Source organism: Danio rerio, chromosome 13 (genome assembly GCF_052040795.2).
Source record: "Danio rerio strain M-AB ecotype USA chromosome 13, GRCz13ab, whole genome shotgun sequence".
NCBI classification, from domain to species: Eukaryota; Metazoa; Chordata; class Actinopteri; order Cypriniformes; family Danionidae; genus Danio; species Danio rerio.
In genome coordinates, this window is record NC_141033.1 from 48,282,501 (window position 1) to 48,300,000 (window position 17,500).

General features: G+C 36.8%; 1 protein-coding gene across 5 annotated transcripts in view; it reads left to right on the forward strand.

Moving 5' to 3' along the window:
* ldlrap1b (low density lipoprotein receptor adaptor protein 1b) overlaps positions 1-17,500 on the forward strand; it is a 75,208-nt gene that overhangs the window by 20,326 nt on the left and 37,382 nt on the right.

The window sequence follows — 17,500 nt, forward strand, 5'->3', positions numbered from 1 at the left end:
CTGTTTATCCATCCATCCGTCCAACCATCTGTCCGTCTATCTGTCTATCTGTCTGTTTATCCATTCATCCGTCCAACCGTCTGTCCGTCAGTCCATCTATCTATCTGTCTGTTCATCCATCCATCCGTCCAACCGTCTGTCCGTCTATCCATCTATCTATCTGTCTGTTTATCCATCCATCCGTCCAACCGTCAATCCGTCTATCTGTCTATGTATTCATCCGTGCGTCCGTCCATCAGTCTATCTATCAGTCTGTTTATCCATCCATCCATCCATCCAACCGTCTGTCCGTCTATCTGTCTATCAGTCTGTTTATCCATCCATCCATCCAACCGTCCGTCCGTCTATCTGTCTATCAGTCTGTTTATCCATCCATCCGTCCAACCATCCACCTATCTGTCTATCTGTTTATGTATTCATCCGTGCGTCCGTCCATCAGTCTATCTGTCTATCTGTCTATCAGTCTGTTTATCCATCCATCCGTCCAACCGTCTGTCCGTCTATCCGTCTATCTATGTATTCATCCGTGCGTCCGTCCTTCCATCAGTCTATCTGTCTATCTGTCTATCAGTCTGTTTAACCATCCATCTGTCCAACCATCCACCTATCTGTCTATCTGTTTATGTATTCATCCGTGCGTCCGTCCATCTGTCAATCTGTCTATCAGTCTGTTTAACCATCCATCCGTCCAACCGTCTGTCCATCTATCCGTCTATCTGTCTATGTATTCATCCGTCCGTCTGTCTGTCTATCTGTTTATCAGTCTGTTTATCTTTCTATCCATCCATCCATCCATCCATTTGTCCGACTATCTCTGTCTGTCTGTCTTCATATCTATCCGTCTTTCCATCTAACTATCCGTCTATCTATTCGTCTATCAGCCCTATTTTCCTACATGCAGTGGTCTGATGATGTGTTCTAAGAAATGCTGAACAATGTGAACAAACTGCTTTCCATCTGCAACCTGATAGTGAACCTGAACTCGATATTTCAGCCAGGTTTTGTCATTGGCGTCTGAAACGCTCGCTTACAAAAGTTCCTATTTAAGGATTAGCCTGACCAATCGGAGGCAACGGAGTGAACAGGACACGAGTAGTTTTCGTTGAGAGATGTGCAATAGCTTGAGGGTTTCTCCGGGCTCTGAATGACAGATTGGGGAAAAGGCCGTGATGGCTGGGTGAATCTCTCTGACTTTCTGCTGCTTTCATCAGCTCCTGCCTGCTGAACGCAGACTCCCTCATAAAGTACTCGCTTGTGCTGACGAGTGGCTTCATTCTGTCACTCTGCGACATTAAAAAAATGGGCTATATTGCATAAATATATATCAGTTTTAGGCAGCATGGTGGCTCAGTGGTTAGCACTGTTGCCTCCCAGCAAGAAAGTTGCCGGTTCAAGTACTGGCTGGGTCAGTTGGCATTTCTGTGTGGAGTTTGCATGTTCTCCATGTGTTGGTGTGGGTTTCCTCCGGGTGCCCTGGTTTCCCCCGCAGTCCAAACACATGTGCTATAGGTGAAGTAGATCAACTAAACTGGCCGTAGTGTATGTGTGAGTGTGTATGGGTGTTTCCCAATACTGGGTTACGGCTGCAAGGGCATCTGCTGTGTAAAGCATATGCTGCAATAGTTGGCGGTTCATTCCGCTGTGGCGAGACTAAGCCCAAGGCAAATGAATGATTATATAAAAATATTTTTTTTCTTTTTTTAAAGATATATTCCACCCAAAAAGTAAATTTTACTCATTATTTACTCGCCCCCCAGTGATTTCAAACCTGTATTTTTTATTTTTACGCTGATGTAGCTGATAAATGCAGACAGAGCAGAAAAGTTGTGTTTCTTCCTCTTTTTTGCTTCCAGTGAAGTGATCATAATCTGCAGGAGTGTAACAGACTCAGCCAGACTCTATTGATTATCCAATAACAGCACATTAACAGCAGAGAAATCTGGAACTGGATCTGAGTCTAATGGTCTTTATAGGATGTCTGACGATCGCTGGAAAATTGTTAAGCATTAATTAGAAATGTTAGGACTCTAACAGAAGGTGTTTCTGCAGCAGGCGTTTGTCCACATCGATCGCAGGCTGGAAAGTGTAGACTGGAGTTTCTTATATTGACAAAGTCTGATCCAATATCCGCTGGCTTTTTAGATGTCTTCTTATGAAATGTTGGTCGTCTTGGATCAGTTGAGTATTTTTACTCTCAATTTTTTCAATCAAAAATTGTAACGATTCACTGAACTCATGATTCGTTTCCATTGACATTTTAGATTGTCTTTTCTTTTCCTTTCCTTTTTTTCTTTTTTCTTTTTTTCTTTCCTTTCTTTTTCCTTTTCCCTTTCCTTTTTTTCTTTTTACTTTTTTCTTTTCTTTTCTTTTTCCTTTCATTTTCTTTTTTTCTTTCCCTTTATTTTTATTTCTTTCTTTTCCCCCTCTTTTTTTCTTTAATTTTTTTTCTTTTTTTTTTCATGTCTCTTTTCCTTTTCCGTTTTCTCTTTTCTTTTTCATTTCTTTCCTATTTCCTATTTCCTTTTTTCATTTAATTCCTTTGCTTTCTTTTCCCTTTTTCTTTTCTTTTTCCTTTCTTTTACTTTTTCCCTTTACTTTTGTTTTCTTTAATTTTTTCTTTTTTGTTTTGTTTATTTCTTTTTCATTTCCTTTTGATTTCTTTCTATCTTTTTTTCCTTTTCTTTCCCTTCTTTTAATTTCTTTTCTTTCCATTATTTTTCCTTTTTTCTTTTTTTTTCTTTTCCCCCTTTGCTTTTCTTTTTCTTTTCTTTTCATTTCTTTCCATAGCTTTCTTTTTCCTTTTTCTTTTCTTTTTCATTTCTTTAGTTTTTTCCCCACTTTGCTTTTCCTTTTTTTCTTTTTCTTTTCTTTTTCTTTTCGTTTCATTCTTATTTTTATTTTTCTTCTGGAGAAAGTCATATTTATTTTATTTCGGCTAGAATAAAAGAAGTTTTTAATTTTTTAAAAACAATTTTAAGGACAAAATTATTAGCCCCTTTAAGCTCTATATTTTATATATAGCTCTAACAAACCATCATTATACAACGACTTGCCTAATTACCCTAACCTGCCCAGTTACCCTAATTAGTCTAGTTAAGCCTTTAAATGTCACTTCAAGCTGTATAGAAGTGTCTTGAAAAATATCTAGTCAAATATTATTTACTGTCATCATGGCGAAGATAAAATAAATCAGTTATTAGAGATGAGTTATTAAAACTATTATGTTCAGATATGTGTTGAAGAAATCTTCTTTCCGTTAAACAAAAATAAACAAACAGGGGGCGAATAATTCAGGGGGCTAATAATTCTGACTTCAACTGTAAAAAAACTAAAATCCAAGCAATTGCTATTATCCATAGTAGAATAAATAAAAAAACCATGAAAGTCAGTCTTGATAAGCGTTTTCAATATTCATCTCTTGTGTTCATCATAAGACAGGACCATCAGCAAATAGTGAGTAAAAGTAGATTTTTGGTGAAGTGTCCCTTTAAGATCTGCTGCTGCTGTAAGTGGATTCTTGTGTAGATGTTATCTAGTACTGACCCACATTTCCAGCAGTATTTACATCCAGCAGAGCAACCGTAACCTCATCTGACATTCTGAGTTTCAGCTGCTCCAGAGCTTCTGTCAAACAGTAGCATGACCGACTACAAACAGCATCTTTTACAGTATAATATATCCTACAGTCAAGCTAACTTTTAAATATTCCCTTGCCATTTTTTCCTCTATTTCATCAGGTCGCCACAGCGGAATGAACCACCATAAAAAAAATTTAATTAATTAATAAAAAAAAAATAAAAATAATAAAAAAAGCTCACTAAACAATGATTATTATTTTCCTAGTGAGGGGTTAGGAAGGGCAACCGCTGTGTAAAACATGTGCTGGATAAGTTGGCGGTTCTTTCTGCTATGGCTACCCCAGATTAATAAAGGACTAAATGAAAATGAATGAATGAATAAATAATTATCATTTATTAATTTTCCAGTCAAGTTTGGTAAAGGAAAAGTCATGGTTTTGGGGTTACATTCAGTATGGGGGCGTGCGAAAGATCTACTATTCTAGCATATGTTTTACACAGCTGATGCCCTTCTAACTGCAAACTCAACACAGAAATGCCAACTGGCCCAGCTGGGACTAGAACCAGCGACCTTGTGCTGTAAGGTGACAGTGCTAACCACTGAGCCAAATCAAATCAAATCAAAACCTTTATTTGTCAAATACACTTTCGTATAGTGAAATTGAACCCCCCCACGACTGTACACAAACATCACAATTTTCAGGGGAAGACAGGTCACAGGAGGTAGCATTTAGAAAGGGATGTAAGATACATCAGGAGGGTTATGCAAAAACTATACCCTCCAACCTTGCTCTTGATTAGAGCAAAGTGAGACAGGGAGAAAAGCAGCCCAATCTAGCACAAGAAAGCACTCGGACGAGACATAACATTGACAAATGGGATGGGAACAGTGGATATGGATGTAGTCCGGTGAAAGCTGGCAGCCGCCTGGTCCTGTGTCGGCCCCCCCAAATAATGATTATTTTATAATAATAGTAATGCGTTCTTTTTTTTTCTCAATAACCTGTCAGTACATGATAAAAAGAGGACATAAAGATGATTATTGAGTGGCAACATCATCTAAATCAGGGGTCTCAAACTCGCAGCCCGCGGGCCATTTGCGGCCATCAGTGCAATATTTTGTGGCCCGCGCCGACCGCTGTACACTGACAGAATCAGCGGAGCGGGGAGAGAGAGCGCTCCCCGCTCCGCTGAATCTATCCGTACACAGCGGTCACTGGCATTCCCCGCCCGCCAAGTAAACAAAGGAGCGGGGATGCCGGTGACGTCACCACGCACCCCGGCCCTTTGTTAGATGCTGTGACGGGCGGGAAGTGTTAGAAGGGGACCCGCACCCGGCCAGAACCAAGGTAAACTGTTCCCACCCTGCCTGCCACTTAGCTATCTATCTGCACCTGCCACCAACCTAGCTACAGCCTGCATCTTATATATATCATAGGTAGATACAGACTGGTACAGACTGATGTGACTGGAGTGGGGTGGGGGTGTTTTATTTATACATATAAACGCCTTTTTTTTAGGTGAGGGAATGGAAGTTTTGAGTGTGTGAGAAGTGTGTGAGAAGTTATTCTCCATCTTGAACTTCAATAAGTCAAAGTACAGGTCTAGACTTAATGATGATCATCTACAAGCCATACTGAGGGTCTCAACTGCTTCCGCTCTAAAGCCAAATGTGGTTCAGATTTGTGAGAAGAAGCGCTGTCAAGTCTCTGGCAGCAAGAAGTAGGCAAAAGATGCCATGTTCAGAAGAACTGTTCATAATCTTCACTCAATGTTCTATTACTGTTCAGGACACTTCATGTTCAGAAGAAATAATTAAAACTGTTGATAATGACATTTGAGGACTTTTTTTGTGTGAAATCCCTTATGCGGCCCAGCCTCACTCAGACTTTGCCTCCTGCGGCCCCCAGGTAAATTGAGTTTGAGACCCCTGATCTAAATTGTCGAATTAATATCCAAATTATTCATTCATTCATTTTCTTGTCGGCTTAGTCCCTTTATTTTGCCACAGCGAAATGAACCGCCAACTTATCCAGCAAGTTTTTACGCAGCGGATGCCCTTCCAGCCGCAACCCATCTGTGGTAAACATCCACACACGCATTTACAAACACACTCATACACTACGGGCAATTTAGCCTACCCAATTCACCTGTACCGCATGTCTTTGAACTGTGGGGGAAACCGGAGCACCTGGAGGAAACCCACGCGAAGGCAGGGAGAACATGCAAACTCCACACAGAAACACCAACTGAACCGAGGTTCGAACCAGCGACCCGACGACCTTCTTGCTGTGAGGCGACAGCACTACCTACTGCGCCACTGCCTCACCCAAGATCAAAATTAGTACTGATTAATTTAAATGAATGGTATTGAATGTTGCACTATAAATGAAAAATGCATGACATAAGTTCTGCAAGTGATGTTTAAACTAGAAACCGTATTAAAAGTGCTCTTATACTCCTAAATGGCAAAACATTCTGCAGTTTTGTAGTGATACTCTTGGCTTGTGTTTTTAGTTTATCTGAGGGAACGTGTTGCGCATAAGGGAATATTTTGAGGTGCTGGTTTATGAAATATTAGTCAGTTACTTCAGCAGATGCATCCCAACACAAGCGCGGATCTTCAGCCCGTATTCCCTTTGAAGCTTGTTTATGAGTGAAGCGTAAACAGCAGACGCCATTTCTTTAATCTCACTTGTTTCCTCTGTGCTCCACCCGTCAAATCTCTCTCATCTACCCTCTGCTTTATATATCGACAGGCTGAGAGCTTCATATCCTTCATTTACGTCACTGTTGTCCAGCACAGCATTGTTTACTTTTTTTAGGACGTTAGATTCCTTTTTAATAATTTAATGTATTAATATTGTGTGTGTGAGTGTGAGTATGAGCGTGTGTGTGTGTGTGTATAAAAAATATCTTTTTGTGCTGTCTGGATTTCTGAAAATTATTATTATTATTATATTTTTCATTACTATTATTATTTATTATTATTATTATTATTATTGTTTATAATAATAATAATAATAATAATAATTATTATTTTTTTATTTATTTATTTTTTATTATTGTTATGATTATTATTTTATTTTTATTATTATTTATTATTATTATCTTATTATTATTATCATTATTTTCATTATTATTATTATTGTTTATCATTATTATTATTATTATTATTATTGTATTATTATATTATTATTTCATTATTTTTGTTATTATCATTATTTTTATTATTATTGTTTTATTTTTATTATTGTTTTTAATTATTATTATTATTTTATTATTGCTATTATTATTATCATTAATAATAATATTACTATTATTTTCATTATTATTGTTTTTAATATTTTTTATTATTGTTATTATTATTATTAATATTATTATTACTATAATTTGTATATATTTTTTATTACTTTAGATATAAAAATATAGTGTATATTTGTGTTTGTCGGTGCTTGTGTTGATCTATGGAAACTCAAACCAAATACAAATTAAAATCAAATTTCTCTGGATTTTTTATTTATATTGATGTGTTTAAGTAAAATGTACTGGAAGGGCATCCGCTGCGTAAAACATATGCTGGATAAGTTTGCAGTTCATTCCGCTATGGTGCCCCAAGATTAATAAAGAGACAAAGCCGAAAATATCAAAGTTTTAGGAAATAGTAACTTGACTTCTAGTTGATCTTTTGGTCTCAAAAATGAAGTGAAGTGAAAAGAAAAGGCCTCTAGATGACGCTTATTTGACCAAAAGAAAATATGATCATGCTTTGATTTTTGATGATTTAATTAGGTCAGTAAGGTCTGACTTTGCTTAAACAGAAGTATTGTAACGTAACAGAAATAATGTACAGTAAAGAAAATAAAGTCATGGTGCAGTGGAAACAAAATGAATATTGTGTCTGACTCCATCATGAGCTTGGAGGACTGCATCCATACATCTCTGCACTGACTCAAATCACTGATTAATAAAGTCATCTGGAATGGCAAAGAAAGCGTTCTTGCAGAATTCTTGGGATTTATCCTACTGCCTCCTCCATCTTACCCCAGACATGCTCAATAATGTTCATGTCTGCTGACTGGGCTGGCCAATTCTTGAGCATCTTACCCTTCTTTGCTTTCAGGAATTTGCCCTCTCCTGTGGTTTGTAATGTAATGGGCTGCACAAATGTCTTTATACCTCTTTTGATGTTGCCATCCATTCTGAAGATCTTTTGCACACCCCATACTGAATGTAACCCCAAACCAGGATTTTTCCTTCAGCAAACTTGACTGATCTGCTCACTGAAAGTCCTGTATGTTTGTATCTCTGGTCTGGTGTTAATGACCTCAGCAGCTCTGTGCCACTCACAAATACACACACACACACACACACACACACACACACACACACACACACACACACACACACACACTGTCTGTCAAGTCTGGCTCTGCTGGATGCGTGTGTATGCGTGCGTGTGTGTGTGTGTGTGTGTGTGTGTGTGTGTGATGTGCCATTCACAAACATACAGACACTCAAACATGGTCTGTCAACTCTGGCTCTGCTGGATGTGTGTGTCAGTGTGTGTGTGTGTGTGTGATGTGCTCTGATTCCTCACACTCGTATGCTTTGAAGTTCAGTGGAGCAGGACGACTCACAACACGACTGTCTGTGTCCTCCAGCATCTATCCCAGCATGCTGCAGGGCACAGTTCCTTACACACAGAGACAGTGGATCACCATACACTGTGGGTGAATTATCTAGTTAGACTAGGCACAATAGGGCGCAAGGTGTGTTTAGTGCAATGTGTTGCTATTTTCAGACAAGCGGACCAGTAATTTTTGCAACAGATTGATTAAATGGCAAATCCATTTGTGCCACTTTGTGGACTCATGGGTGTTCTGGTCTGAAAAGGAGGTGTGTGCATTGTTGGCGTGTTGCTATTTTGAGGAACCGAAATAAACCACGCCATTGGCCAGCTAAAAGCTGCTCTAAAGTCCAGAGTGTGTTAGTTATTCGCCTACGTAGGACCAAACACTTACACATTGCTTAATACACACAGGATGTACAGCAATACACAAATATCTTTACATCACCATGTGGCTCATATGAACAAGACGTGTATTTTGGATATGACTTGACCACACTTTGTTATTATTGTTCATTTATTAATTTCCTGGAAATTAGAACTGAATTTAGAAATAGTTTTGAAACAAATCTTTGCGCTAAATTAAATATTTAGGCTAACGGATGTCTTCAGTGGGATTCCTTACTCCACGACAGTAATGGAGTAAAGACTAAAAGTAAAGAGAAAGTAAAGAGGACGAATGAAGAAGGCTCATTCTTTATCCTCACGCTGCAGATGCTCTGCTTAACTGTTTTCCCGCTAGAGAAGCGTTCAGTTTTTACTCTAGCAAAGTCCGCCATGTAAATAGCAAATGCACCATCTTGTGATGCAACTGACTCTTAAGGGAATGGGAGACGAGACTGATTGGTTTAATGCCTGTTATGCTCAAAACACACGCATGACTAGGCCCACACGGAATCTGTGCACGAAGAATTCCACAGATTTTCCACAGATTTCTGCAGATTTTTAGCCCATCATTAATTCTGTTTATTTACGTGTGTAAATCTAAATTTATTTAGTTTTTTGTATTAATTACAGTAATATTATTGACTAATGTGAAAATGTTCATCTGATTTATGTACAATGCAGTTTGAAAAGTAATATTTTCTGTCTTTAGTAGAGATATTATACGAGAGACTTGCTTTCTCTACCAAATAAAGGGAATCTAATTGGATTTGCATTTTAAATACTAAATAAAAGTTAAAAAGATATTACTTTTGTTATATATATTAAGGTTTTAGTTGTGATACTCCCAAAATAATTTCACAGAAATCTGCAGATTTTTACCAAAGTTCTCAGCAGAAATAGCAAAAAACGTCTGCAGATTCTGTCTGGCCCTACTCATAACTCATTAAGAGAATAAGCACAATCCTGTTAGGCCATGTGCGCATCCTTAAAATACTTTTCCATCCTTAAAATAGCAAAAGTGGATTCGAACATGCACTTAATGCTTTCGCGCCCTGTTTTTTTTAGACTTTGTGCCTGATCAATAAAATAGAGCCCATCAACTTTTATATAAACGGCCCTGGAAGTAAGTGTCACCGACTCGGTCCCAGTAATTTGCCTTGATGGCCAGCAGAGGTCATCATCACCGGACTTCTAGCATGACATCATCCCCTAGACTGATTGCCACTCACACACCTGCAGCACATCACCTTGATCACCTCACTATCTCATATTAGCAGCACACACACAGTACTCATTGCGAAGTCTTGTTCTGCCCCAGCTAACACTACTGAGCGTTACATATCCTTGCCTGCTTTCCCATTGCTTACCTTGGACTGTATCTCGACCTTGTCTTGCCTGCCGCCTGCCCTGAACCCTAGCCTGAATACCGACTTTGATCCTCGCATCCAGTCTCTGACCCATGCCTGCTTACTCACCCTGTGTTTGCCTGCCGCCAGCCCTTCGACTTGATACTACTGTGTTTGATGTGAGTTCGCACACGTATAACATCTGTGTGCTTATTGTTATTAAACTCTGTCTAATAAATATACTGCAAATAGATCCCTCTGTGTCAGACCCTTCGGTACAGTAAGAGTAAGGCCCAATCCCAATTCTTCCCCTTACCTCTTGTCCATATTCTCTTAAGCTTGAAGGTGTAGGGACAAGGGGAAGGGCTAGATGGCCCTTGAAACTGAGATTTTTCAGGACCACACTCGAAACCAAGAAGTACACAATTTCCCAGAATACAGCAGCTACAACAGCAGCAGAGCTGCACACGGAAGTAAGGAGAGCCACAATTGAGTATTTTTTTTGTCATTATTATGAAACTTTACAACAAACAAGCCAAACAAGCACATGTTTTATTCATAACCATGTCAAATAGCTTAGAATCACCAAGAGGTGACACTCTAGTGCAATTTGGGAAACAGCCACTAGACACGGCGGCCATTTTGGAATGAAATCTCCAATAGAACAACAACATATAAGTCAGTAAAATAAAGTAATAAAAGTGCTGATGATTGTGATAGTAAGTGTTGTATTGTCGTCTTTCTGGTTGTATCTCGGCTTTAATGCGCTTTTTAAAGAAGTAAATAAAAAAGAAAGCAGCTGCTTGCCATCGCGACAGCAATAAGATCCAATGGACAGCCGTTCGCTTTCACTCCAAAATGGCGGAATCCAGGGCTGCTGCTGTGCGCTGCTGTTGCAATGGAACGTTCTATTAAGTGTCACCTCTTGGTGATTCTAAACTCTGACCGTGTTCATGTTTTACCTTGTAAGAATGGTCTTTAACCACAGCGGTTCGTACTGTAGTTCTGCCGAGCGACTAAAAAGTTATCAGCATGATGGTAAAAAACTGTACATTTCTAGTCAAACCATTCTTCTGCAGTCTCATACCAAAAATGGAAATAAGGGCAGTATTAATAGCTATAAATGTGGGAGAGCGTTGATATTATGTGATTGTATTGTATTGCTATATGGAACAATTAAGTGTTGATGTTAAATCAAAAGTAATTCACAAATACTTGAAAATGAGATGATTTAATGACAATAATTCTCTTTGGTTACAACTGAATTACTTACAAAATAACTGTATGAAATGATAAAATATGAAATATTAAAACATATGATATAAATTGTACCCAGCATAAATGTAAAATTAAAGTTACCAGAGGTAGAAGGAGAGACACAGGGGGAGGGAGAGAGAGACAAAGAGAGCAGGCCCAGAAGTTAGCCTGATTGCAGTAGAGTCAGAGAAGAAAGACTCCAGAGGAAGAGAGGAGCAGAGCAGGAGAGAAGCAGGCCAGGAAAAGAATGGGCAGGAAAAGAGGCAGAGCTCGAGTTTACCACCTATTTTGTATCTTTCTTGACCATGTGACCACCAATGCTGAGACATTCAAACTGACCAATCAACATGTGAACACACCATAAAATCCCCAAAGTCCACACAACATGCCCTGATCTTATCAGTTTCTGCCTTTGTAGTCAGTATGGACCTTTTTGAGTTAAAAAGACATGTTTTGTCATATAAACAAATGCATATGATAATTTAGCCTCTTACAACCTTCATGCTTAAAAAAAAAAAAACTCAAATAAAAACAAATTTCGCGATCTATAATTCCTTAATAATAACTCCTGTACAGCACTCCCACAACATACCTTTACATCTGACACTCGATGAAACTCAAATACCCTGTCAGAAAAGTCTAGGGCAGGGGTCACCAATCCTGGTCCTGGAGGGCCAGTGTCCCTGCAGGGTTTAGCTCCAACCTTGCCTCAACACACCTGCCTGGATGTTTCAAGTATACCAAGTAAGACCTTGATTAGCTTGTTCAGGTGTGTTTGATTAGGGTTGGAGCTAAAATCTGCTGGACACCGGCCCTCCAGGAACAAGTTTGGTGACCCCTGGTCTAGGGGCTATCAATAACCTTTTTACAGTGTCTGCTATAATGTTAATGGTGTTTATATGTGTTTACACACACATGCGGAATATGTCCAGGGTTTAAATGCACAGTACAGTTACGAGCTTATTGCCATGTTAGATCATTATAATAACATGATATAATTTCCTTCAGTGATTTCCTGTAATTAAATACCAAAACAACAACTGGAATATCTACAGCAGTCGCCGTCATCAATCTCATATGAAGATCGTGATGACATTATGATGATGTGTGCAGGTGTTGTAGTGCTGGCCCATTTCTTAGGGGCAAATTTTAAAGCCCTTTCCCTTTACACTCTGTTTCAAGGGCCAAGGGGAAGGGGAAGGCGTTGGGCTACAAAAATAGAATTGGGATTAAACCTAAGTAATAAGGGTGTCACGATCCTCCAAATCCTCGATTCGATTACATTTTCGATTCTAAAGGCACGATTCGATTCGATTTTCAATTATGAATAATTAATTAATTAATGAACAATTAATTATTTGTAGCCTACCGTTTAAACTAGGCTACCTGAACTACATGGTCTTTGTTTTACCCATAAACAAATCATACAGTAAATGAGTAAAGGCAAGATCAATCACTTTTTTTGCGGGACTCGTGAATAGGCAGTGATCTGTGTCGTTATAATGGCGACGACGCACAAACCAACAGGAACCAGCCAACAGTATCTGAGGTGTTCGCTAAAATGACTAAGTACAAGTGAGTGAAAGATTGAAGCAGTCCTCTGACTGCCTGGACCTGCTGTCTCGAGCGCATGGCTGTGTATGCGTCTGTGTCTGTGTGGTCACGTGATGTGCATTTTTAGAGGTAGAGAGGAAGGAGGGCTGCTCAGAAACGTTACACGCCACTGTGGATGTCAAATCGTTGTCGTTCCAAAATGCCATTTAAAAACAAAGACCGTGTAAACAGGGCCTGAGTGTGTACTTTTCGCGAGCGGATTTGCAACGGGGGCGGATGGAGGATCGCAATGCCGGTGTTTTCTATCGGACGAATTGTACATAATACGTACATAGCAGAGCTTGCAGAACTGTGTTTTTTTTGTCGACATAACTCACTGGAAATCCAAAATGCTTACACACCGGCGACTTCATTGAAAGAGGAGAGGGTTTAAGCTCTGTCGACGGGTCTCCTGCGTCTGCCGTTTAACAAGCACTTCAACAAGCCTGTTTTTTTCCTGCTTGGCAAGCCAAGCTGACGTGACCTGGGGAGTGGCAGCATCGACGATTCTATTTTTTGATTCGATAATCGAAATTGAGCATAAATTTCGATCGATTTCGATTAAAAATTAAAAATCGAAATCGTGACACCCCTACTAAGTAACTATTTTCAAATACTATTTAGGGTGGATAGTATGCGAATTGGGGAGCAGCACATTCTCCTTAGCCAAACACACCTGATTCAGATCATCAGCTCATTAACAGAGACTGGAAGACCTGTAAAGGGTGTGACAAAGGAGACATCCAAAACATGCAGTGGTCCTCCAGGAACGTGGTTGAGCAACACTGGTGCAGCCTCGATATACTCAATGATGAGCTTTACACTCATTTACAGCATTTTAAATCACAATATAATCCTGAGCCTTGCTGATTTCCACCAAGCGCTGTTTTTTTGGTGCATGTATTTGAGCTCATTGATTCGTCCCAGTGGGGAGGAGCGATTATGGGCTGTAAGGCTGAGTTTTGAAGGCAGAATGATGGGGCGACGCTAGTTTGATCTGTGATGGGGGTTTCAGAGACCACCTGTCAGCCAAACAGCCATGAATCATTCATGAAATCAGCAAACATCAATATCCATTTTCATCTCATGCATGTGTCGCGTGCTTAAACCCTCGCCTGCAGATTCACTGATGGATTGTCCATCATGAAGCAGATCTAATGAACAAATGAGCCGTGTTTATGCAGGACGGGATATCATCATTCGCTGCGCTCTGCTGCGTTTCTGCTCTTGCTTGTTTTTGCTTCATCTGCTTGTTTGTTTTTGGTTTTGTTTGGTTTTTGGACAGTTTGTCCCAATTATTGATCTTTTCTTTAGTTTTTTGTTTTTTCATGCTTCGTCTTTTGTAATTTGTTTATTTTTAGTTCTTTGATTTATTTTTACTCTTTTATCCTTTGTTTCATTTATTTTTTGTCTGTTATTTGGATTTGTTCTTTCATTTGTTCGTTCATTCCTTTGTTTACCATTTTACATATTTTTGCACAGTCCTCTTTCTTTCTTCTTTTCTCTTTTTTCTGTTTTCTTTCTTTCTTTCTTTCTTTCTTTCTTTCTTTCTTTTCTTTTTCTTTCTTTTTTCTTTTGTTTTTTGTTTTCTTTTCACTTTCTTTCCTTCTTTCCATTTGTTTCTTTTTTCTTTCTCTTCTCTGTTCTTTCTTTCTTTCTTTCTTTCTTTCTTTCTTTCTTTCTTTCTTTCTTTCTTTCTTTCTTTCTCTTCCTTTTCTTTCTTTCTTTTCTTTCTTACTTTTTTCTTTTTTTCTTTCTCTTTCGTTTTTTTCTTTTTTCTTTTGTTTTTTGTTTTCATTTCACTTTCTTTCCTTTTTCTTTCCATTTGTTTCTTTTTTCTTGCTCTTTTCTCTGTTCTTTCTGTCTTTCTTTCTTTCTTTCTCTTCCTTTTCTTTCTTTCTTTCTTACTTTTTTCTCTTTCTTTCTTTCTTTCTCCTTACCTTCTTTCTTTTTCTTTTTCATTACTTTCTCTTTCTTTTTTTGCTTCTTCTTAAGATTTTCTTTCTTTTTTTGTTTTTCTTTTTCGTCATCTTTTTGATTTTGCTCGTTCATTTGTTTGTTTATTTGTTCGTTCATTTGTTTCTTTCACTCTTTTTATCTGGTTCCATTTTCTTGTGTTTTTGCGTAATCTTTAATTGGTCAGTTAGTTTAGTTAGTTCTTTTAGTTAGTTAGTTTGTTTGTTTGTTTGTTTCACATTTATCTTTTCATTCTTTTTATCTGTCATGCTTTGTTTTTTAGTCATTTATTCATATTTTCTGTGTTTTATCTGTTGTTTCATTTTTTTGTCTGTTCTTTTAATTTGTTCTTTCAATTGTTTGTTACTTTTCATATAACCATGTTATTTTGCTTATTATTTTGCTTCTTCCTTATGTTTCTTTCTCTTCTTTTTTTGGCTTGCAACTTTTTTATTTTCTCCTATTTTTGCATGTTCAATCTTTAATTTGTTAGTCCATTAACAACACACGTGCGCACAAACTACAGGCACATACAGAAAATTATGTCCTTTTATTCGTCACAAAACCTACAGCAATCTGATCTGCTCATTTTCTGACTTAGAGTTGCATTTGTCTTCTGTTGACCTCTGTAGTTTTTTGCTTTAGTTTGACATTGTTTACTTTTTACTTGTGCTTGCTTATTTTTTCAATATTTATCACTTTTTTCTGCTTTCTTTCGATTATCTTGCTTTCTTGCCCTCATGCTGAGATGCTTTAAACAAGGCTGTATTTTATTGGAGGTGCTCTTTGGTTTGTCCTTGACCTCAGTCTTAGGATATCTGGCTGGATCGCCTGTCAATCAAATAACTTCTTTAACAAATTAATTCAAAACCAGCATATGCACATTTTTTGTTGTGTGGACCTTTTTATCCTCAGATTGCGGACGGTATCTTTTATTATGGACATAAACACACCTTAATCTCAGTTGTGCTTTAATAAGCTTTCATGTAAACAAAGGTTGTTTCTGCGCAGGTGTTGATCAAAGAGCAGACGATGAAAGAAAGACCTGATTGAAGACGGTGTCATTTAATGAAGGATTGTGTGATGGGTTTCATATGGAGATTAGGGATGCACCGAAATGAAAATTCTTGTCCAAAACTAAAAACTGAAAAAGAGGAAAGCAAGGCAGAAACACCAAAATAAACTATGCCGATTCTTAGTCCCATTGCATTTATGGCTATGACTGTGTGCTCACCTTACTATAATCAAGGCATTGCAATTGCGTACATTAATATTAAAGTTGGTGGCAAGGTAACTCTGTCATGTCGCTGGTTCGAGCCTCGGCTGGGTCAGTTGGCATTTCTGTATGGAGTTTGCATGTTCTCCCTGCGCTCGCGTGGGTTTCCTCCGGGTTGACAAAATTTCTAATTGACAGAAATGTAAAATATGGACCAATTTCCATATTTTGATTAACTTCGTGTTAAGTTATTAGCTTTTATAATGTCGAATTGTCTTGTTTAATCCCATTCCTTTTCACTGTACTGTACTGTACTGTACTATGACAGCATTTTACAAGCTCTAGTGTGAATGCGGCCGGACAAAGAACCACCTAAACTAAGAATCATAAATACACTAGACATGATTAACTAATAACAAACCAGCGTGTAAACAAAGGTGGAACTGATGAATACTAAAAATGGCGGGAAAACAGAACAAAGGAAAGCACAAACTTCTCGTCGAGAAGATGGTGTCAGTGCTGAAATGTGATGTTTGTGTATGGTCGGGGGTCCAATTTCACTATACGAAGTGTATGGGACAAAGTCCTGATTGATTGATTGATTGAAAACGCGTAATCATTACAATATACCCCAATACCATATTTGTGTATATTTATTAACAATATATAATTTACTGTATAATATAATATAATATAATATAATATAATATAATGTAATGTAATGTAATGTAATGTAATGTAATGTAATGTAATGTAATGTAATATAATAAAATATAATATAATGAAATATAATGTGATATAATATAATATAATATAATATGATAATAATAGCATAGCTCTTAATCTATAATATATCATAATATAATTTTATCGTATTATATTATATTATATTATATTATTATCATATTATATTATAATCATAATGTAGTATGATAATAATATAATATAATATAATATAATATAATATAATATAATATAATATAATATAATATAATATAATATGAAAAAATATCATATCTCTTAATCTATAATATATCATAATATAATATTCTCTTATATTATAATCATAATATAGTATGATAATATTATAATATAATATGATAATAATATGATAATAAAAATAATATAATATAATATAAAATAATATAATATGATAATAATAGCATAGCTCTTAATCTATAATACATCGTAATATAATTTTATCATATATTATATGATATTATATTGTATTATATTATATTATATTATATTATATTATATTATATTATATTATATTATATTATATTATATTATATTATATTATATTATATTATTATCATACTATATTATTATCATACTATATTATAATCATAATGTAGTATGATAATAATATAATATAATATAATATAATATAATATAATATAATATAATATAATATAATATAATATAATATAATATAATATAATATAATATAATAAACACACAAAGATCACAATGCAGAGATCTCTAAAGTCACAAAATAGCCTATGAGCTGTGAGAAATGTGACCTGAAGATTTT